The sequence below is a fragment of the Hordeum vulgare genome, chromosome 2H (genome assembly GCF_904849725.1).
Source record: "Hordeum vulgare subsp. vulgare chromosome 2H, MorexV3_pseudomolecules_assembly, whole genome shotgun sequence".
Taxonomy (NCBI): Eukaryota; Viridiplantae; Streptophyta; class Magnoliopsida; order Poales; family Poaceae; genus Hordeum; species Hordeum vulgare.
The window spans coordinates 353,747,769-353,771,079 of record NC_058519.1 but is presented as its reverse complement, the minus strand read 5'-3'; the positions used below and the strand labels follow the sequence as shown (position 1 = coordinate 353,771,079).

The window sequence follows — 23,311 nt, the reverse complement described above, 5'->3', positions numbered from 1 at the left end:
CTATCATCATCAACTCGTATCTTTTGGCACCAATATCATGAACATGTGTAACACTACGATCGAGATTCAATAAACCATTGAAGGTGATTATTCAAGAAAATAGAGTAACCATTATTCTCTTTAAATGAATAATCGTATTGCAATAAACACGATCCAATCATGTTCATGCTTAAAGAAAGCACCAAATAACAATTATTTAGGTTTAACACCAATCCCGATGGTAGAGGGAGTGTGCGACGTTTGATCATATCAATCTTGGAAACACTTCCAACACGTATCGTCACCTCGCCTTTAGCTAGTCTCCGTTTATGCCGTAGCTTTCATTTCGCGTCACTAATCACTTAGCAACCGAACCGGTATCCAATACCCTCGTGCTACTAGGAGTACTAGTAAAGTACACATCAACATCATGTATATCAAATACACTTCTTTCGACTTTTGCCAGCCTTCTTATCTACCAAGTATCTTGAGTTGCTCCGCCTCAGTGATTGTTCCCCTCATTACAGAAGCACTTAGTCTCGGGTTTGGGTTTAATCTTGGGTCTCTTCATTAGTGCAGCAACTGTTTTGCCGTTTCACGAAGTATCCCTTCTAGCCCTTGCCTTTCTTGAAACTTAGTGGTTTTACAAACCATCAACTATTGATGCTCCTTCTTGATTTCTACTTTCGCAGTGTCAAACATCGCGAATCGCTCAAGGATCATTGTATGTATCCTTGATATGTTATAGTTCATCACGAAGCTCTCACAGCTTGGTGGCAGTGACTTTGGAGAACTATCACTATCTCATCTGGAAGATTAACTCCCACTTGATTCAAGTGATTGTCGTACTCAGACAATCTGAGCACATGCTCAACGATTGAGCCTTTTCTCCTGTGCTTTGTGGACAAAGAATCTTGTCGGAGGTCTCGTACCTCTTAACAAGGGAACAAGCATGAAATCACAATTTCATCTCTTTAGAACATCACTTATGTTCCGTGACGTTTTACAACGTTTTCGGCGCCTTGCTTCTAATCCATTAAGTATTTTTGTACTGAACTATCGTGCAGTCATCAGAAACGTGTATGTCGGATGTTCACAACATCCACAGACGACGCTCGAGGTGCAGCACACCGAGTGGTGCATTAAGGACATAAGCCTTCTGTGCAGCAACGAGGACAATCCTCGGTTTTAGAGACTCAGTCTGCAAAGTTTGCTACTATCAACTTTCAACTAAATTTTCTCTAGGAACATATAAAAAACAGTAGAGCTATAGCGCAAGCTACATCGTAATTCGCAAAGACCATTAGACTATGTTCATGACAATTAGTTCAATTAATCATATTACTTAAGAACTCCCACTCAAAAAGTACATCTCTCTAGTCATTTGAGTGGTACATGATCCAAATCCACTATCTCAAGTCCGATCATCACGTGAGTCGAGAATAGTTTCAGTGGTAAGCATCTCTATGCTAATCATATCAACTATACGATTCATGCTCGACCTTTCGGTCTCATGTGTTCCGAGGCCATGTCTGCACATGCTAGGCTCGTCAAGCTTAACCCGAGTGTTCCGCGTGCGCAACTGTTTTGCACCCGTTGTATGTGAACGTTGAGTCTATCACACCCGATCATCACGTGGTGTCTCGAAACGACGAACTGTAGCAACGGTGCACAGTCGGGGAGAACACAATTTCGTCTTGAAATTTTAGTGAGAGATCACCTCATAATGCTACCGTCGTTCTAAGCAAAATAAGGTGCATAAAAGGATTAACATCACATGCAATTCATAAGTGACATGATATGGCCATCATCTTGTGCTTCTTGATCTCCATCACCAAAGCACTGGCACGATCTTCTTGTCACCGGCGTCACACCATGATCTCCATCATCATGATCTCCATCAACGTGTCGCCATCGGGGTTGTCGTGCTACTCATGCTATTACTACTAAAGCTACATCCTAGCAAAATAGTAAACGCATCTGCAAGCACAAACGTTAGTTTAAAGACAACCCTATGGCTCCTGCCGGTTGCCGTACCATCGACGTGCAAGTCGATATTATCTATTACAACATGATCATCTCATACATCCAATATATCACATCACATCGTTGGCCATATCACATCACAAGCATACCCTGCAAAAACAAGTTAGACGTCCTCTAATTTTGTTGTTGCATGTTTTACGTGGTGACCATGGGTATCTAGTAGGATCGCATCTTACTTACGCAAACACCACAACGGAGATATATGAGTTGCTATTTAACCTCATCCAAGGACCTCCTCGGTCAAATCCGATTCAACTAAAGTTGGAGAAACCGACACCCGCCAGTCATCTTTGAGCAACGGAGTTACTCGTAGCGATGAAACCAGTCTCTCGTAAGCGTACGAGTAATGTCGGTCCGAGCCGCTTCGATCCAACAATACCGCAGAATCAAGAAAAGACTAAGGAGGGCAGCAAAACGCACATCACCGCCCACAAAAACTTTTCTGTTCTACTTGAGAAGACATCTATGCATGAACCTAGCTCTGATACCACTGTTGGGGAACGTCGCATGGGAAACAAAAATTTTCCTACGCGCACGAAGACCTATCATGGTGATGTCCATCTACGAGAGGGGATTTCCGATCTACGTACCCTTGTAGATCGCACAGCAGAAGCGTTAGTGAACGCGGTTGATGTAGTGGAACGTCCTCACGTCCCTCGATCCGCCCCGCGAACCGTCCCGCGATCCATCCCACGATCCGCTCCGATCTAGTGCCGAACGGACGGCACCTCCGCGTTCAGCTCACGTACAGCTCGACGATGATCTCGGCCTTCTTGATCCAGCAAGAGAGACGGAGAGGTAGATGAGTTCTCCGGCAGCGTGACGGCGCTCCGGAGGTTGGTGGTGATCTAATCTCAGCAGGGCTCCGCCCGAGCTCCGCAGAAACCCGATCTAGAGGAAAAACCGTGGAGGTATGTGGTCGGGCTGTCGTGGAAAAGTCGTCTCAAATCAGCCCTAAAACCTCCGTATATATAGGTGGAAGGGAGGGGAGGAGGCAGCCTCAAAACCTAAAGGTTTGGCCGAAATTGGAGGTGGAGGAGTCCTACTCCAATCCTACTTGGAGTAGGATTCCACCTTCCAACTTGGAAACTCTTTCCACCTTGTGTTTTTTCCTTCTCAAACCTTATGGGCCTTAGTGGGAACTTATTCCAGCCCACTAGGGGCTGGTTTATCTCTTCCCATAGCCCATGAGACCCCTTGGGGCGTGACACCCCTCCCGATGGTCCCCGGCACCCCTCCCGGCACTCCCGGTACACTACCGATGAGCCCGAAACTTTTCCGGTAATGCACGAAAACCTTCCGGTAACCAAATGAGGTCATCCTATATATCAATCTTCGTTTCCGGACCATTCCGGAAACCCTCGTGACGTCCGTGATCTCATCCGGGACTCCGAACAACATTCGGTAACCAACCATATAACTCAAATACGCATAAAACAACGTCGAACCTTAAGTGTGCAGACCCTGCGGGTTCGAGAACTATGTAGACATGACCCGAGAGACTCCTCGGTCAATATCCAATAGCGGGACCTGGATGCCCATATTGGATCCTACATATTCTACGAAGATCTTATCGTTTGAACCTCAGTGCCAAGGATTCATATAATCCCGTATGTCATTCCCTTTGTCCTTCGGTATGTTACTTGCCCGAGATTCGATCGTCAGTATCCGCATACCTATTTCAATCTCATTTACCGGCAAGTCTCTTTACTCGTTCCGTAATACAAGATCCCGTAACTTACACTAAGTCACATTGCTTGCAAGGCTTGTGTGTGATGTTGTATTACCGAGTGGGCCCTGAGATACCTCTCCGTCACACGGAGTGACAAATCCCAGTCTCGATCCATACTAACTCAACGAACACCTTCGGAGATACCTATAGAGCATCTTTATAGTCACCCAGTTACGTTGCGACGTTTGATACACACAAAGCATTCCTCCGGTGTCTGTGAGTTATATGATCTCATGGTCATAGGAACAAATACTTGACACGCAGAAAACAGTAGCAACAAAATGACACGATCAACATGCTACGTCTATTAGTTTGGGTCTAGTCCATCACATGATTCTCCTAATGATGTGATCCTGTTATCAAGTGACAACACTTGCCTATGGCCAGGAAACCTTGACCATCTTTGATCAACGAGCTAGTCAACTAGAGGCTTACTAGGGACAGTGTTTTGTCTATGTATCCACACAAGTATTGTGTTTCCAATCAATACAATTATAGCATGGATAATAAACGATTATCATGAACTAAGAAATATAATAATAACTAATTTATTATTGCCTCTAGGGCATATTTCCAACAAGGGGCTCCTTGGTCCTGGCGAGGAGGCATCTCTCTGGTCTTGGCGGGGAGGCGTTGAATCCTAGCCAAGCGCATGCTTCATTTGCCTTTTCTCCATCATCCAATCTCTAAAGAAGGGGGGGGGGGTAAGAAAGGCGTTATGGGGTGCTTATATTTTTATAAAGCAAAAGGTTACATGCCCTTGCTAAATTTTTACTAGTGGAATTGTAATCTATTTTATCCATTCTGTATTGAAGAAATGAATAAAATGATCGCCGTTTATTTTCCTCGAGTACTATCCCCACGTCCTTTTCTCCGCATAGTGTTGTATGTTCCCGCCGCATGGGGTTCCTCGTCGGGGCGGCGCAAGGCGCAAGTGTCGAAGGGGGAGCGAGCCCCCGGTGATAGACGATCATCCTCCCCAGGCAAGCCCCCTTGTCAGTATCATCGCGGTCTTCCCCCTCCCTCGTGGCTAATGAGCGACGAGAGGCGAAAAGACGGCCTACCCTGACAAGAGTCCCTATCATGCAGAGAGCCCAATCGCACACAACCGAAGGATGAGATGTATGGGCTTCCTCAAAGGAAACAACAAAACCACATTTGAGATAAGGTAGTTAAACTTATCTCCTTGGGGGAAGCCCCCTTTGAAGATGCGATGGTTCCTTGTCCTCGCCTATGCGCTGTCCTTTGTTCACCTAGTGGCAAAACATACAGAGCAAAGTAGGGGCTACGCCCTCTTGAGAAGAAGGGAGACCCAATAACAAAGACTATAAGTCCATCAAGCACTCCTAATAACTAGTAAGCTAGGGCATTAATGACTTCATAACACAAGTAAATGTGCAATGCATGATGCATATTCAAATGATGACATGATGCAATGCCTAACTTTATTTATGCACAGGGTCTGCGCCTGGCTTTGTACAAAGGGTCACATGCAACTTCGGCAAGGCTTGTACAAAATGTGGTTGCCGGGGACTGGGCTTGAAAACCGTGCCTTATAGGTAGAACTTACGAAGATGCTCAATATTCCATGATTTAAGCACCTTGATGCCATCTTCGGTCTCCAGATGGACCGCGCCAGGCCTGGTGACTCATACTACCCGGTAAGGGCCTTCCCAGTTTGGCGTCAACTTGTTGGAACCCTTGGCGGACTGAACGCGCCTAAGGACAAGGTCGCCTTCCTCAAAGCTCCGAGCATGGACCATGTGGCTATGATAGCAACACAGGGCCTGCTGGTAGCGTGTAGCACGTGTAGCAGCCCGGAGACGATCTTCCTTGAGGAGCACATCATCGTCATGCCTCAGCCGCGGTTGCTCCACTTCGTCGTAATCAAGCACTTGAGGTGACCCATATATGAGTTCCGTGGGGATAACTGATTCTTCCTCATATAATAGGGAGAAAGGTGTCTGGCCGATAGGTCGATTTGGTGTCGTTCTGAGGGACCAAAGAACCACCGACAACTCAGCAATCCAGCGCTTGGTGCATCTCTGCAGTCTATCAAAAGTTCTCATTCTGAGCCCTCGCAACACTTTAGCATTCATCCTCTCAACTTGCCCGTTGATCCTTGGGTGGGCAAAAGAGGCGAAGGAGACCTTGCTTCCAAGGCTTTGGACGTATTGCATGAATGCTTGGCTCATGAATTGGGTGCCATTGTCAGTGATTACTTGTTTGGTACTCCGAAGCGGCACGCCAATCCCTTCATGAACTTGATAGCTCACTGCACTGTCACCTTTGTCACTGGCTCTACCTCAGGCCATTTCGTGAACTTGTCGATTCCTATGTACAAGAACTCGAAACCCTCGACAACATGGGGGAAGGGCCCCAGTATATTGAGCCCCCCAGACCGAGAAGGGCCACAAAAGAGGGACCGTCTCATGGGCTTGCGGTAGCTGATCTATGTTCTTGGCATGGAACTTGCAGGCTTCACACTTGGTGACCAGCTCAATTGCATCTTGGAGGGTTGTGGGCCAATAGAAAACATGGTGGAAAGCTTTCTCGGCAAGGGCCCCTAACCCTATGTGTGATCCACATATGCTCGTGGGAATCTCTACCAATAGCCTTAGTCCTTCTTTCCGACAGAGGAACCTGAATTTCACACCGTTGGGTCTTCTTCTGTACACAGTGTCGTCAAAAAACTAGTACATACTAGACAAGAGGGCCACTCTTTCGGCCTCTTCTTGTTCTTCGAGAAGTTCTCATGTCTGAAGGAATTGGACGATGTGCTTAGCCCAAGCCGGAGCCTGTGGCTTGACGGCAAGGACTAAAGGCATCTCCGCGTCCGTGGGAGCGCTTGCCTCTACCGCGAGAACCTCGGGTTCCGCGAGAGGGAGTAGCTCACCAGGAAAAACGAAACCGTCTCCGAAAGCTTCTCTATTGGGGGCTTTCAGAATCTCTACCGGGAAATGCTTGCTGGAGTTTGGTTTTCTTCTCTTCTTGATCATCATCGAGGTGGACACGGAGGGTTGAGTGAGATGATGGACAAAACGTCCTGGTTCCATAGAAAGCTTCTGTGTAACACACTTGGACAGGTGATCGACAATGCTGCTTTCTGCGCGTGGCACATGTTCTGCATGTAACCTGTCAAAGTGTTCCTCCATCTTCCTCACTTCCTCAATGTACGCCTTCATCAGCGGGCTTTGATAATCCTTATTGACCTGTTTCACCACAAGCTGGGATTCGCCTCTGATGACCAGCTTCTTGATCCAAAACTCCATCGCGATTCGAAGCCCCGCAAGGATCCCTTCATACTCAGCGGTGTTGTTGCTAGTTTCTTCCCGGGGAAAGTGCATTTGGACCACGTACTTGAGGTTCTCTCTGGTGGGGGCGATGAGGATAACACCTACCCCGACACCCTGGAGTTAGAAGGCACCGTCAAAGTACATGATCCATTCCTTGGGTGTTTCCCTGTCGGGGAGAGTGGTTTCCTGAACTTGTTCATCTCATGTGGGCGTCCATTCGACAATGAACTCCGCTAGTGCCCTAATCTGGATGGTGGAAGTGCTTTCGTACTTCATCCAAAAACTTGATAGCTCGAGCGCCCACTCAACTATCCCGCTTGTGGCTTCGGGGTTCCTCAAGATGCGCTGCAGTTGGAAGCGGGTGACAATCGTGATCTCATGGGCTTGGAAGTAGTGGTGCAGCTTCCTTGAGGCTATGATGAGGCTGAAGATTAGCTTTTGCACTATAGAGTACCTTGATCTAGCCCACTATAACAGGGAGCTGACAAAGTACACTGGTCGCTGCACCACCTTGTTCTTTGCCAACTCCTTGGAGCCTCTATTGCTAGCCTGCAGGGTGTCTTCTGAGCGAGTGTTGGGCGTTGCCGCGGATATTTTGGCTTCATCCCCGGTAGTTCCTTCCACGGAGGCTGCATCCTCATCCATCTCCCACTGTGCCACCAAGGCCGCGCTAACCACTTGATTTGTTGCCACCAGGTATAGCAGCAACGACTCTTGCAGTTTGGGAGCGAACAAGGTGGGAGCGGAGGAGAGGTATGTTTTCAGATCTGTAGTGCCGCATCTGCTTCTGGGGTCCACTTCATTGGGCCAACCTTCTTCAATATCTTGAAGAATGGCAAGGCCCGTTCGACAAATTTTGAGATGAATCTTCTCAACACAGCAACACATCCGGTTAGGCGTCTCACGTCCTTAACTGTCTTGGGGGCTTGTATCTGCTCGATAGCTTTGATCTTGTTGGGGTTGGCTTCAATCCCTCGCTATGACACAAAGAACCCAAGCAGCTTGTCGGACGGGACACCAAACACACACCTCTCACGGTTGAGCTTCAAGTTGATCTTGTGCAGGTTCGCAAAGGTCTCTTCTAGGTCTTGCACAAGGGTAGCTTCATCCTTGGTCTTGACCACTATGTCATCCATATCTGCTCCTCCCTCTTCTTCTGTGGTTCAGAAATTGAAGGGCAGAGTTCGTGCACTGGCGCGCACCCGCGTGGCCATCTTCTTCTCGTGCTGGAGCTCCCTGTCATCGTGTGCGGCCTCGCCAATGTCGTGCACGCCAATGCCAGTACCAAGCGACGCGAGATGGAGAGTGCCAACAGCCAGATGAGTTTGTTGAGAATATCTAGAAGCCGACTCGTTTCTTTCGCTTGCTCTGTCAGAAAAAGAGGTTCGGCCCTGTTTGGTAGCTCAACTTTTTCTAAGTATTATAGGAATACTATAGTTTTCTCAATTACTACGCCAGGTTGAACTGGACGAACTCATCAGCAGCCGGTGGGTGCGCTCTTTCATGGTTCTTTTATGTTTCCTTCTGTGTTCTTTTCTTATTTGACCTCCTTCTTGTTGTTCCTATTGGTTCCTCTTGGATGTGCTCAGCTATTTCTAGATCCGCTGATAGCATCCATCATCGAGGCACGCGTGTGTTGGAATGTTTGATTCTAGCATTGCAATAACCAAGTCCTATTAGTTACTAGGAGGCTACGCGTCCACACGTAATGGATCCTGGTCCTGGATTCGGGGCGAATCCCTCTCCCACCATCGTCCTCTTCGTACTGCTCCTCCTCCACCTCGGTGTTAGGTCACTGTGTACTGCCGCCCGGTGTTGTGTCCGGTGACGGCTTACTACATCCCTTCATCGCCGCAGCCACCGCTGCTATCGGGGAAGAGCCGTACCGCTTACGTGGGCGCGCTCTTACTAGAAACCCATAGCAGCCACGTAAAACTTGCAACAACAATTAGAGGACATCTAACTTGTTTTTGCAGGGTATGCTTTGTGATGTGATATGGCCAAAGGGATGTGATGAAATATATGTGATGTATTGAGCCACGTTTCTGTGCAGATGGGGTCCAAATCCAATTTGCACGACCCTGGTAATCCTAGAATCAACACTATTTAACCCGAAGGGCATTCATACGAAGCAATACATGCCGCATGGGGTTATGAACGAGGTCTTTTCCTCATCCTATTTGTCCATCAAAATATGGTGATATCCGGAGTACGTATCCAGGAAGGAAAGTCGGTTACACCCGGAAGTGGCATCAACTATCCGATCAATACGCGACAAGGGAAATGGGTCATTCGGGCATGCTTTGTTTAATTCTGTGAAATCAATACAAAGCCTCCATTTCCCATTCGCCTTGTGTACCACTATCGGGTTGGCTAACCACGTTGGATGCAGTACTCCTTGGACCAAACCAGCCGCTTCTAGCTTCTTGATTTCCTCGGTGATGAACTGTTGCCTCTCCAAGGCCTGTTTCCTAACATTCTGTTTGATAGGTCTGGCATGAGGGAAGGCAACAAGGTGGTGTTCAATTACCTCTCTGGGAACACTAGGGATGTCGGAAGGTTGCTAGACAAATACATCGACATTCACCCGCAGAAAGGCAACGAGCGTGTTTTCCTATTTGTCACTAAGGGTGGCGCTGATGGTGAACATCCCATTAGAGCCATCCTCCCTTGCCAGGACCTTCTTTGTCATAGGGTAGGAGACCTTGGACTTCGTTCGACGGAGCTCTCCGGAAGGTCATCGACAGTTGCAGTGCACTCCGCGGAGGCGCGCTTCCCGGAGTCCTTGTCTGGGCTTCCACTGGACTTCTTCTTCTTCTTATGGCTTCTCGCAGGGGAAGATTCTCGTGTGGTTTTGGCTGCACCACATCTCGGAACATCTGATCTATGCAAATGACGGCGTCCTTCTTGTCAGACTGGATGGAGATTACTCCCATGGGGCCCGACATCTCCAAGACATTGTAGGCATAGTGGGATGCCGCCATGAACTTTGCCAAGGCTGGGCGCCCAAGGAATCCATTGTATGATAGGGAGAGCTCAATCACATCGAATACGACCTTTTCGGTCCGGTAGTTGAGTTCTCAACTGAATGTAATCGACAAAGTTATATTTCCCTTTGGCTGGCCTCTGTCGGGGTTGATCCCTTGGAATGAACCCGTCGGCTTTAGCTCATTGTCGGGGATTTGCAGTCTGTTAACCACCTCAGGAGAAATCAGGTTCATCCCTGCCCCACTGTCAACTAACATCTTTCTAACCTTGAGGTTGCAGACTGTGGGGAAACCAACAGCGGAAAACACCCGACCATGCTAACGCGGTCGGGGTTATCCTGTTCGTCGAAGATGATAGGCGTGCGGGACCATTTGAGTGGTCTTTCAGACTTTGCCGCTGGCTCCATAGTGTTAACCTCGCGCATCCAGTGTTTCAGCTAGCGGCAAGAGGAGTGCAAGGACGCACCCCTGTCAACACACATGGCATCGGTTGCCTTCTGGAACTCCCCGTCACTTAAATCCTCCCCATCGTCTTCGTTGTCACTTATGTCATCATCTTCTTTCCTATCGCGGCCCTGGAAGGCTTTTCCTTCTGCTGCGGGTCCTTGCCACGGTCGCCTGCTTTGCCGTCGCGGCCCTTCCCGGCAGCATTATTTGGCCCTTCTCCTTGTCACGCTTCTCGTATTCAGCCTTCTGCTTCTCAGCAAGTTGCTCGACTTGGCGGCATTCGTGGAGATCGTGGCGCTTGGTGCGGTGGATCTTGTAGTATGGTGTGTCAGACTTTCCAGCCTTCTCTATTGTGGTGGACTCCCGTCAATCATCGCACGAAGCATCTACCTTGCTGGGGGTCATGGCTTTCGCCTTCTTGCAGGCGCTGAGACTTTCAGAGCCTTCGACGGCCAACACTGCCTTGCCCTTGTGCTTCTTATTACTCTTAGAGTTCCCCCTTCGATCCAGGGACATCACCGTCCTCGTCGGAGTCGACTTTGATGCCCGCTTCCTCTCCGGGAGTCGCCTTCCTTCTTTAACGCGAGCACACTTGTCCGCCAACTTGTACAGATTGTTGACGGTCTTTTGGAGTTTGACGTTCATCTTGGCCCGCATTCTCTTGTTGTGCATGTTCGAGTGGAACGCAACAATCACGGCTGTGGGGTGTAACTCCGGAATATTGCGGTGTACTGTGCTGAATCTCTAGATCTACTTTCGCAGGATTTCACCCTCCTTCTACGGGAGGACCTGCAGGTCGCTGGGCTGTCCGGGCTCTTGGTGGCCACCCGTGAAGGCGCCAACGAACTCGTTCCACGGGTCAGCCCAGGACACAATGCAATTCTCTGGCAGGTGCATCAACCATGATCTCACATTCGGCTTCAGCGCCACAGGGAAATAGTTGGCGAGCCCCTTCTCGACTCTTCCTCCGGCGGCTTGGACGCCAATCGTGTAGATGCTCAACAACTCCGCCAGGTTGAGCTTCCCGTCATATTTTTCCGACAACTCGGGCTTGAAAGCCCGATTCAATGGCCAGCGGACCTGCCGCAACTCGCGAGTGAAGGTGGGACACCCTACCTCGTAAGGTAGAGTTCCACCAGCATTGGGCGCGGGGTTTTCGGCCTCGCGTTTCTCGGATTGACGGTGTGCTTCCCGATGTCGTTCGATGGTGGTGCGCGTGTCCTCCTTCCGCCGGTCTTCCAGGACCGTCCGTTGGTCGCGTGGATCGGTCGAGGCCATAGATGCCTCGTCGAGCCCATCATTGCGTGGAGCTTGTCGCGACTGTCCTTGGGCTTACTGTCCAGGAGGGGATTGCACCGTCGGCGTGGCTTCCCCACCTCAACCGTATGTTTCGGCCACCGTCGCCGTTCGTGGACGATGGGACGACCCTGCCTGCTATGGTTTGCCGGCTTCAGCGAAGCGGATGAAACTTTGGATGGTGTCTCTCCACTCGTCCATCTTGTCAGCCGCTGGTGGGAAGTTTAACAGCATCTGGGCCTACGCCATTGCCTCTTTGACCATGTTCGACATGGGGAGAGAGGCAGACCGTGACGTGGCTCGACACCTGGTGGAACCGGGAGGAGCCTCCTTGCGTCCTTGTTGCTGTGCGCCGGCCAACGTAGTGGCCAGATGTGGCGAAGGCTGGGTGCGCGGATCCGCGGCCCCGCCCAGCACTCCATCTTGTTCTGGACGACGCGTGCGCCCAGCAGCTGCGCCCGCGGCCGGCGCAGCTGGAGGACCGTGGTTTCCCTCAGACTAGGTGTCGTTGTTGCGAGCGTGGTCACCATGCGGCAGATTCGTGGGGCCTGAGTGTCCCTTTCGCTCACGACACCAGGGGCGAGCTCGCTATGATGTCGCTGTTGTTCGCCTACGACGCCCATCGTTCTGACCTCGACCGTAGGGGACAAGACAGCGGTGCCTCCTACGTCTACTGTGTCGGCTGCGGTGCCCATGTCGCCTCATGCCGCCGCGGTGCCGGCGGCATCTGTGGCTACAAGCGTTGGGCCTTCAAAGTCGAAGGGTGAGCGGTTGCATCTGTCTTCTTCTTGGGAGCCATCGCAAAAAGGGAAAAGTCGCGATGAAGATCAGTATGCTGCTCGTATCCTCAGGTTTGTGGGAACGATGCCCCCTGCCTGGTGCGCCAAAGATGTCAGTGCAGATGTGCACACGGTCACCTATGGGACCTTCAGGCCTCTTGTGGTTCGGCAGGGAGGTCGTATCACACAAAGAGCAGAGAGTACAAAAACATCACGGCGATGAGACTCGGTTTTTTACCCAGGTTTGGACCGCAGTGAAGCGTTAAACCCCACTCCTGCTTTGGTGGATTGATTGGGGAAGATGAAGTTCACACGGAGCTATGACCTGACAAGGGTTGCCGGGGAGAGCTAGCACGTGTGAACGCCTACACTTGGCTCTAATCCCGCGGGAACCTAATCTACCAAGTGTTGAATCTCCAAGCGCTCAAATGCCCAAAGATCCGGATCCTTTGCTAGGTTGCCTCGGGCCTCCTTTTATAGCTTAAGGGGCGTCCACAGTGGAAAGTGACATGATCAGATAGCTAAAAGTGCTATCATACCTAACTTTTGCACTTAAGACAGAGCGCCATTAATGCGGCCCTAGGTGGCGAGCGAGGATGCGTTCCCGACAGGCTTCTGCCATCCATGAACTGGCCGTGGCTTGAGTTCTTGACACGCTTGTGGACGGGTGTCAACATGATGCAATATGTCTTCCGACGTGGTGCAACGTATCTAGCAAGAGCCACCTAGCCATCCGAGGGCTCGACACCTCATTGACGCATCTTGGACTGTTGGTGTTGGTTTTGAGATTGGGGATGCTTCCAACGCCCGTGCATAAATCAGGGTCACTAGGTATCCCATTATTAGTGCACCGACAATAGGGATATTCTATTAACAATTAGCATCGTTCCAATAAGTTCCACATAGCATAAAGTAGTGATGAAGTTTCTCGCAACCTTTCAAGATTTTATTTAAACATAAAGCAATTAATGAATTCAAGATGAGGACTAGGTACACCAATTTGAAGATAAAAATACACTTATTAAACCCTCAACTCATTTCTTTTAGAAGAATGCATGCAAATCTAAGAGTGACACCATGCTCAATATGTGGTGCCAAAAGAAAGAAAGATGGAGTTGACTCAACATAAATAGTAAATATATAGGCCCTTTGTAGAGGGAAGTTGGGATTTTCTTATTTGCCATAGGTCATTGCTTAAAACAAAGAAATAATTTCATTTGAGAGGTTTACTTTTCCTATCAAAGGTCTACTGACAGAGGTTTTCAATATCTTCCATGCTAAACACGTCAATGATGGTTCCCATGTTTTTACAACTCCCTCTCCACCATAACCAACACAAACCATGGCTAGCCAAATCCACGAGTGCGTGCCAAATTCCACTTTTCGAGGGACCGTCTTTATTTATTTTATTTATTTAGTTATGTGGGACTAGGCATCCCTATTACCGGCATTTCTCACAAATTTCACAAGAGAATAAACTCTCATCGCATGTAAAACACACTTAGCATGGAATATATTGACTACCCCATCGCTCCATGAGCTGTATGAGCACATAAAATAGATGTTCATTTGGGAATTCTAGAGATGTCACATGCAAATTTACTTGGAACGGCAAGGGTAATACGATATATAGGTAGATATGGTGGACTCTTTTGGCATAACTTGTTTTCAGGATTTGGATGCACACAAGCAATATTTTTGCTTAGTACACGACGAGGCTAGCAAAAGACTCAGAACAATGATTTTACCGAGCAAAAAAACCACAATCATGCATTCCCTAATAGTAACATAATTGATAAAATATAATCATGGTGATAACCTACAAATCTTTAATACCATCGAGGTTGAATTTGGAATTTATCAAACATGTGTAAACATGTGCCAAGTCAATCATCCGTCCTTCACAAGGAGATACTTATCACAATAACGTGATAGGTTGAAATTAATAAAACTTATGCTCATTATCATTATAATATATCTCCCTTACTTTATTAAAGATATGTACTATCATAGTCTCACTTTTATTTTAACAAATTAAATGGTGGATGCATATTTACTTGCCAATGTATATACAATAAATGAAGCACATTACATTCAATTAATTGTTTTTTTATTACACTAAAGATATAAGTAAAGAAAATAGTTAAGCAATAAACTACTCCAAAATATATAAGTGAAGAACAAAGAGTAGTTAATTAAATAGGTAGTTATGTACAAACTCTCTCCCAATCAAAAAATTCAGATCTTAAGATTATATTAAAAAGTAAACAAAACAAAAATAGAAGGGCTCTCCAGGAATAACACATATCATGTGAACAAATAGCAAAGGATCAACCTAGACTAACCAATAGTTGTTGATGAAGAGAGGTGGGATCGATGCCTAATGTGGCATCCCCAAGCTTGGGTAACCTTGGGCATGCCCAATCTTGATCTCTTATGTCTCGTTAATTCCTCTAATATCATGTTTTTCCCTAGGTATCAAAAACTTCATGACACAAAACTTAATAAGAACTCATGAGATAGGTTAGTACACATAAGAATAGATCACCAAATCATGTACTATCAAGAAAAGTTGTATAATAAATTTTCAAACATTGATATTGTATAGTATTATCTCCATAATTTATATGTACTAATAAAATCCATGAAAACTATAGGATAAGCACATAACAAAAGTACAACATCGATCTGTCTAACAAGAACAGTATGTAGAAATTAATTCCAATAGTATACTTATGTAACTCCACAATTTCTGAACAATTAGGAAGTAATAAACAATTCATATGATAATATTTTATAAAAAATTCAATTTTTTTCCAAATTCTAGTAAAATATGAAAATTCAAAAACCACAACAAAAGTTTCTTATTTCTGCGCAACACACACCAAACATGCAATTCACACATCCTCAAGGCAAACCTTGGCACTTTTAGTTGGAAAACATGGTTGTAAATAACAGCAAGCAAAGCCCAACAAAAGGTAATTGTGCTCCAACCAAAACACATATTTTGTGACGAATTAAATATAGCTCTGAGTAAGATATATCAAAAGTTTTGAAGATGAAAGAGGGGATGCCCAAGGCATCCACAAGCTTAGACGCTTCACTCTTCCTTCAATATTACCTTGGGGGTGACTTGGGAACCGCAAATCATAGGGTATTTCTGCTCATTATTATCGTTCTATCTTCATCTCACCCAAAACGTGAAAACTTTAATCTCACAAAACTTAATGAAACTCATCAGATACATTAGTGTAACAAAAATAAATCATTCACTTGTGTAATGTTAAGATAAGATTAATAATTGTTCTCACATAATGCCTACTTTATTATATCATTTTCAATATTTATATACCACAATATAAGATATCAAAATACTAAAACAAACAAAATGTGCACGTAAAACACATATTTTTTTTAAAAGAACAATTTGTAATGATTTGGGTTCCGCTCATACTTTTGTAACTCACAAAATTCAACACATTGAGGATGATGTACAAAAATTTCATAGAAATACAGTGTATTTTTTGGCAATTTATCTTGTTCCAGTACAGAATGATAATTCGTATACTGGATGCAAAATTTCAACTTGGCACTTTATTGAAGTAAAAGATACAAAGCATGATAACTACACTATCACTAATCATGTAACCCTAATGGTAACTGACCATATGTAACCCTAGGTACCCCTGGTGTCTCTATAAACAGGAGGATTTTAATTCATAGGATATAGAATCATTATCCTACCTATATAGGGTTTAGTTCATCTAATCTCGTGGTAGATCGACTCTGTAATCATTATACACACATCAATATAATCAAGCATAATGTAGGGTTCTACCTCTTTGAGAGGGCCGAAACCTGGGTAAATATTGTCCCTATGTTCCCACTTCCCCATTGATCCAAGATCCACAACTGGGACCCCCTACCCGAGATTTGCTGGTTTTGACAATGATATTGGTGCTTTCATTGAGAGGTCCGTTGTGGGATCGCTGAAGGATCGATGACTTGCTTAGTCATCAACAATAGCAACCACACCAGGGATGTCTTCGTCCCCGACTAATACCTCTTCAACGTATCGATAATTTATGAAGTATTCATGCTGATATTCTACAACTTTCATATACTTTTGGCAACGTATTATATTATTTTTGGGGACTAACTTACTTACCAAGTGCCCAATACCAGTTCTTATTTTTTGTATGCTTTTTGTTTCGTAGAAAATCCATATCAAATAGAGTCAAATGCGATAGAAATTTATGGATATTTGTTTGGAATATATGCGAATTTTGGGAAGAAAAATCATCACCGCACGATGCGTGAGGCTCTCACATGCCAACAGGGTGCGGCCAGGGGGGTGGACTCGCCCTGATGGCTTATGGGCAACCGTTAAGTCAGTTGGGGCCCTTCTTTTGCTGCAAGAAATATATTTTCCCGATATAACCCCCTTAGAATTCTGCCCGATTGGAGTTACGGATCTGTGGATATTTAAGAAACAATGAATGGCGAGAAAACAACAACGAAAACAGGGGAGAAACAGAGAGAGAGAGAGAGATCAAATCTTGGAGGGGCTCTCGCCCCTCCGGAAGCCATGAAGGCCAAGGACCAGAGGGATAACCTCTCCCTAGATGGAGGGAGGCCACTGATGAGGAAGCCTAAGGGGGAGACTCTCTCCCCCTCTATTACGACGGTGCCGAAGTGCCGTCGGGGGAGCCATCGTCGCGGTGATCGTCTTCATCAACATCACCGTCTTCATCACCTTCCTCGTCCCTTTTCAACAGTTCACTCTCCCGCACCCCGCTGTAACCCCCTACTTGAACATGGTGTTTCATGCCACATATTATTAATCAATGATGTGGTGCCATCCTATGATGTTCGAGTAGATCTATGTTGTCCTTTGGGTTGGTTGATGATCTTGATTGGTTTGAGCGTATGTTTTATTTTGGTGCTGTACTAAGGTGCCTTCCGTGAGGCGCACACATGAACGATTCATGCTGGAGGGTGTTGCAATATGTTCATAATTCACTTATAATGGGTGGCTAGAGTGACATAAGCTTACAACCAAGTAAGGGGCGTAAAGGGGACTTGATGTTTAAAGCTATGGTTGAGTTTACCTTAATGATTTCTAGTAGTTGCGGATGCTTGCTAGAGATCCAATCATAAGTTCATATGATCCAAGTACGGAAAGTATGTTAGCTCATGCCTCTCCCTCATATAAAATTGCAAGAATGGTTACTGATCTTTTTATCAATTGCCTAAGATGATTTCGCACACCATACCGTCATTATTCCACACTCGATATTTGTAATATACTAGTGGTAGGGGCGCATCCTTGGCGCACCTCCTCTGCGTATCTACGCGCACTAATCTAGTTGATGGATTTGTATACGTGTCTATAGAATCCAAAGAAACACCGATTGTTAAAGAATATACATGATAAAACAACAGCGGAAAATCATTCACTCATAAAACAAAACAAGCAAAGCAAGGCAGTACGTCTATATTAATAGAAAGGTAACAATCTTACAAGATGAATCAAAAAGAACATAATATATATTTTTCTAAATTTCTTCATTTATTTACCCAAAGCACAAATGGACACAATGCATCTAACTGGTCTATTTATTTACGATAGCGCTACACGAGGAGCCAAAAGCCAAAATTCGACAACACAAACAATGTTGCACCAGAAGACCAAAGAGCGAATGTGCCCACCCTAGAAAATCCATAGCCTTGTGATGCCTTTTTCTGTAAGCATAATAGAGGTGCATAAACCTTCTCTTTGATCTGGAAAAGAATTCACAAATGGAATAATGAATAGCCATATCAACGATACATTTTGCCTTTTATTCAAATTACTAGCAAGTTATAGAATCATTCATAAAAACCCGCTCAATAGTGTCAAATGAATCATAAAATAAAATAATTACTCTTATTTCAAATAAGAAAGGAGGCGTGGTATCTTTCCTGTACCGTGTGAAGGAAATGTCTCACTAGTTCAAAGAGCATGATATGAAGAAGTGATGCGACATACATTCACATAGTAAATTTCTAGTTAGTTAGCTAGTAGAGAGGAATATGTGATCCCGGTTCCCCAATCAGTGTGATAGGAAAAAAACATGACAACACAAGCATAAACCAATGCATATAACCTGGCAATAAAGAGGTGTTGCTGCTAATACATTATTTAATCTATAAAACAAACAAAGGTAATCAGCTGGACTTACAAAAATGTAAAATTTGGATATCCATAAATGTTTCATAAGTTGATCCATTTTTCCTCAAACATTTGGAGCGAGAACCCTCACGAGCAATTTTTTTATTGATGATGCCTATGATGGCACGCTCTAGTTCAAGATCATGCAGAGACACTCAGCCACATGCTGCCCCCAAATTAAGCAACTTCGTGTAACTCAGAATAAATCTCTAACAATAAGCACTTGACTTCATATAAATGAATTGGTACAAAACTAACACATCAATAAAATTTGTTTTATCTTGTTTTACTTTAAGCAATATAATGCTCTACAGTTAGCTCAAGTAACATGAAGTTTGAACAAAATACCGAGTTAAGCAACCAAAATAAACTATGTGTCAATACAAATAAAATAAACAAATCAAGCAAAAGAGAAGGACTCTATTAGGCTCTCCTTGATGTATTAACATTGAACTCTAGTATATGTTACTTTGTCACATGTTATAAAAGGTACATAATAATCCATCATTTGTTCTGGACCACATGCAAGATTTAGGATATAACAAGAATTGAAACAAAGTTTACAAATATAGCTCTAGAGAGAAGCAAGAACCTCCAAAAGCTTTTCCTTTCATTATAAAAGTTGTAGTTATTCAACAAAATAAGCATTAATTCTTTGCTTAATTACTAGGTATATGTATTAAGCTAGAATATTTCTTTTAGTTTTTAGAAAAGGAGGATATACACCCGGCCTCTACATCTGGACGATGCATGTAGCCATTAAGCCGGAATAGATGGAATAAGAATATCTAAGCTTTTTAGATGAAACATAATCTGATGTGAAAGGAGAGATTCATGATCGATATCCACACCTGTCATGGAGGTTCATATTATTGAGAAAAGGGAAATCAGGAAACAAGTAGAAATACGAAAAACATCAACGAATGCAATGAAGAATTGACATATGGTGGTTTACATAGGAAATATTGATCAGATCGGAAGAACTATCTAGCTATAAATCGCATGTTATGGTCATACTCTGTCTAAATTAAACAAAAATGAGAAGCTCAGAGAAGTGGAAGTTAAATCACATGAAAGTGGCTCCATACTTGCAATTGTCAACTCATAACTATCTCTCAAACGAGATACGAACACACAATGATACCTCACCTGAAATTAGGAGTTGAAAGTATAGAATCAGAACACAGAATGTTAACTTCAGAGTTCAGAAACATGAGAGAGAATGAAAGAATAGTATTGGGGAGGACTCAAACAAAAAATAACAGCTCTCAACCATCATGCCGGTGCCATTATAAAGGAACTGTTAGCGAAAATGCCTTTTGGAGCTCGGGCTCCATGGCACCCTTTATTTTTGAAAAGTTCAAAATTCAATTTTTTGGTTCCAAAAAATTCTAGAAAAATATGCAAGTACACAAGGATGAAATGTATATGTATGCAAAAATTCAGGATGAAATACCATAAGATGCGATATGTGCAAAAAGAACAAATTCATGGACTTTTGTGATGAATAGTATCATTTGTTAAAACCACAATTTTGTCTTTTTGCACAGACCTTGTTTCAACGTATTTTATTCTAAAAATTTGCACACATGTGTGTTATGCCTTCATGTATATCCATTATGTTTCAGATTTTTTTGAAATATAAAAATATGAATTTTGATGTATTTTGGGGTTTTGAAAAACAGGGTTCCATGGAGCCCGAGCTCCAAAACGCCCTACTCAACTATTTGTTCTTTTTTAGAACATAGTCATTCAAAAAGGAACACACAAAGATCATATTCAGAATTTGATCCAACATATGAAGCATCTTGTAAATCTGACCATCTTAATCCTTTTCAGTAAACTTTGAATTGCCTTCAAGCTTTTCTCTGCTAGTGTGGTTGTTCACAACAAGGATGTACAAAAGCACTAATCATGTAAGTACTGACAAAATTAAATTATGAATAATCACCAAATCAATAACCATGTAGCATACAGAGGAACAATGTTGATCGAACAAAAAGCAACTCATAATTTATACATGTTCCTATAATGCATTTGCATTCCGCATTTCCATCCCAGGTCATGCTGTAAGTGTGCAAGGTGCACGCAATTGTCCAAAAATGCGAAATAGATTTTTTTTGTGTGTGTTTCTGTTAGACCGAAACACATGACACACACCTCTAAGTCTAAGCTGGAGGTGTGCACTCTTGCTTGCATAAAGATAGTTGTTCCACTACTTATATCATCTAATATTTCCAAAAAGCAAGATGAAATTGTCGGGTAACCTTTGTATAAACTAAACAAATATTGTTTGTATCAGCCTAACACAAAGTGATAGTTTGACCAGTGAAACCTCAACCTATCTCTTTATATAATCTACTAGTCATGGACATGACATAGCTAATTAGTTTCAAGGGAAGAGACCAACCTAACTTCATCCTACCTCCAAATGCAATCATCTAGTTAGATGTAGCTAACCATGAATTTCTAGGCTGATTTGACCACTAACTCCAATAGATGATTTTATCTCCCATTCCATGACAGGAGGCAAAATACATAAAGGATTTCAGGGATGCAGGAGGAGGTGCAAACCTAAAGCATTGACCATACCTGCCCCCAAAGGGGAGTGTGAATATAACAAGATAATTGGATGCCACTGTTCTACAATGAACAAGTACAATCAAAGAAAAGCTCTGTACCACAAAAATGTTATAGTTCGGCATAATTCCAACATGCAAGAGAAAACCATGGCGAAGCTCACAAAAATCTATCAGAATCTGCCACCTAAAAAAGAGGCGAGATGAATGAAATTATCTATAATTTAGGCCACACTTTTTTTGTTGGACTCCCAAGGCCATAGCTGAGACTGCATAGTTTCAACTATGGCAAAGAAGAAAAAATCCATTAGCATATCCTTGTCATCTTACCACCATTATATAAAGAGTATTGAACAATAGTTGAACAACCTACTTTTCTAAAGAGGAGCCTGCATACAGTCAATGGGAATTATCGACAGAACTATATTGACTATAAACATTGATCTGCATCATTTCATGCAACAACACATGCATATTCATTTAATTCAATGTCTGAAATCTGAAACTTAGAGTATCCATGAACAAAGAAAGATGTGTGTGAGCCAACCATGGATTAGTCACGTGTGCCTGCCCTTGATCCAAAAGGGAGGTCTTCAATTGCCATCCATTGAGTACAACTTGCGATCTGGTCGATGACAGCTTCGTCATTCAGGTGGCTGGGGTCGACGTGTTGATATTACCTTGGCCAAATGAAGGGGCCTCATCCTTGCCCCATATTCTCACGCTGGTGACCCGTTCCGACCACCGCTCCACCCAGCACGATAGTACTCGTCCTATCGCTCTGCCTTCTCGTTGGCATCATCGACCTTAGAGCCCCTGCCAGCCACCTCAACGAATTCGGATTCGTGATTTGAGAGGAAGAGGGGTTAGGAGACGAGGCAAGAGATGAGAAGAAGAAGGAGAGATGGAGAAGAGGAGGTGGCATGGGAGAAATGAGAAAGGGGATCATGTGGGACGGGGAGGGTGTATCAGGGGAGGGTTCCTTCTCTATTAAGAAATCCAGCCCGATCAGCAACTTTCTACGTGGGCCAACCAGCAAACAAGCGCCCAACAATTCCCTTGCCAAAACAGGTGTTCGTCGGTCCCTGCTGCCCACGTGGCATAGCCCAATGAGCGCCTAGCGCTTCTCTCTTGAAGAGTGTAATTCTAACTCTATTTAGTGCAGCAACTATTTTCATATTTTAGTCTCCGATATCATGCAAAGCTATCCCCTTTATACCCACAACGTAGTTTGATTTCTCGTTACTACATAGAAGCAAATTTTCGGTGTATGTAGGGTTGTATCGTTGGCAGATAGGACTTGAGATAATATTGATCTTACCTTTATATCCTTGTGGGTTCGACACTCCATACTTACCACTTCAATCTTTGGAAAGTGCTAAATGATTCCTTGCACTTGTGGATTATCACCGGCCAGCGCTTCATGTTTGGAAGCACTAGTCTACATGCCAATGCGGCTGGTCACCTCGACCAGATCGCCGGCTTCGCCCAAGAGAAAAAGATCAGGTTTGGCAACCTAGAATATGTCGTTGATGCGTGGGGTGATTTGGTCCTTACAGGGCTCGCACCCTCACCCAATGAGCGTGGAAACTACGAAGTTTTAACTTCGGGCCTCCTGCCCAACCCCTTCACCGGGTCCAGTCTTACTTCGAATTCAGCTTTGAGCTCAGATCTTATTAAAGCGTCCAAAGACCAGGGTTCAACCTTGGCCGAGCATGCTCCGTGTGTCTACGTGCCGGAGATCAACTCCGCAAGGATTCAGAAGACTAGTCTGACAGAACTCTCGCTATTGAATGAGATGCTGGCCCCGATCCAGAGAATGAACATTACGGATGACCCATCCTCGACCTATGCTCGACTCGGTCTTGTGGCAGGCCACAGGGAATTTTACATCACACCCACCACCCACTTGGTAGCCACTATCGAAGACTTAACCCATATGCTCGGCTACGCCTC

At 44.7% G+C, this 23,311-nt stretch overlaps 1 long non-coding RNA gene across 1 annotated transcript; it reads right to left on the bottom strand.

The window, feature by feature from the left end:
* Window positions 1-18,037: 18,037 nt before the first annotated feature.
* Window positions 18,038-22,312, bottom strand: LOC123426263. The gene is made up of 2 exons (XR_006622126.1): window positions 21,903-22,312; window positions 18,038-19,925 (listed from the first exon to the last, which is right to left on the bottom strand). It is a non-coding gene; the product is annotated as an uncharacterized LOC123426263 (long non-coding RNA).
* Window positions 22,313-23,311: the final 999 nt, after the last annotated feature.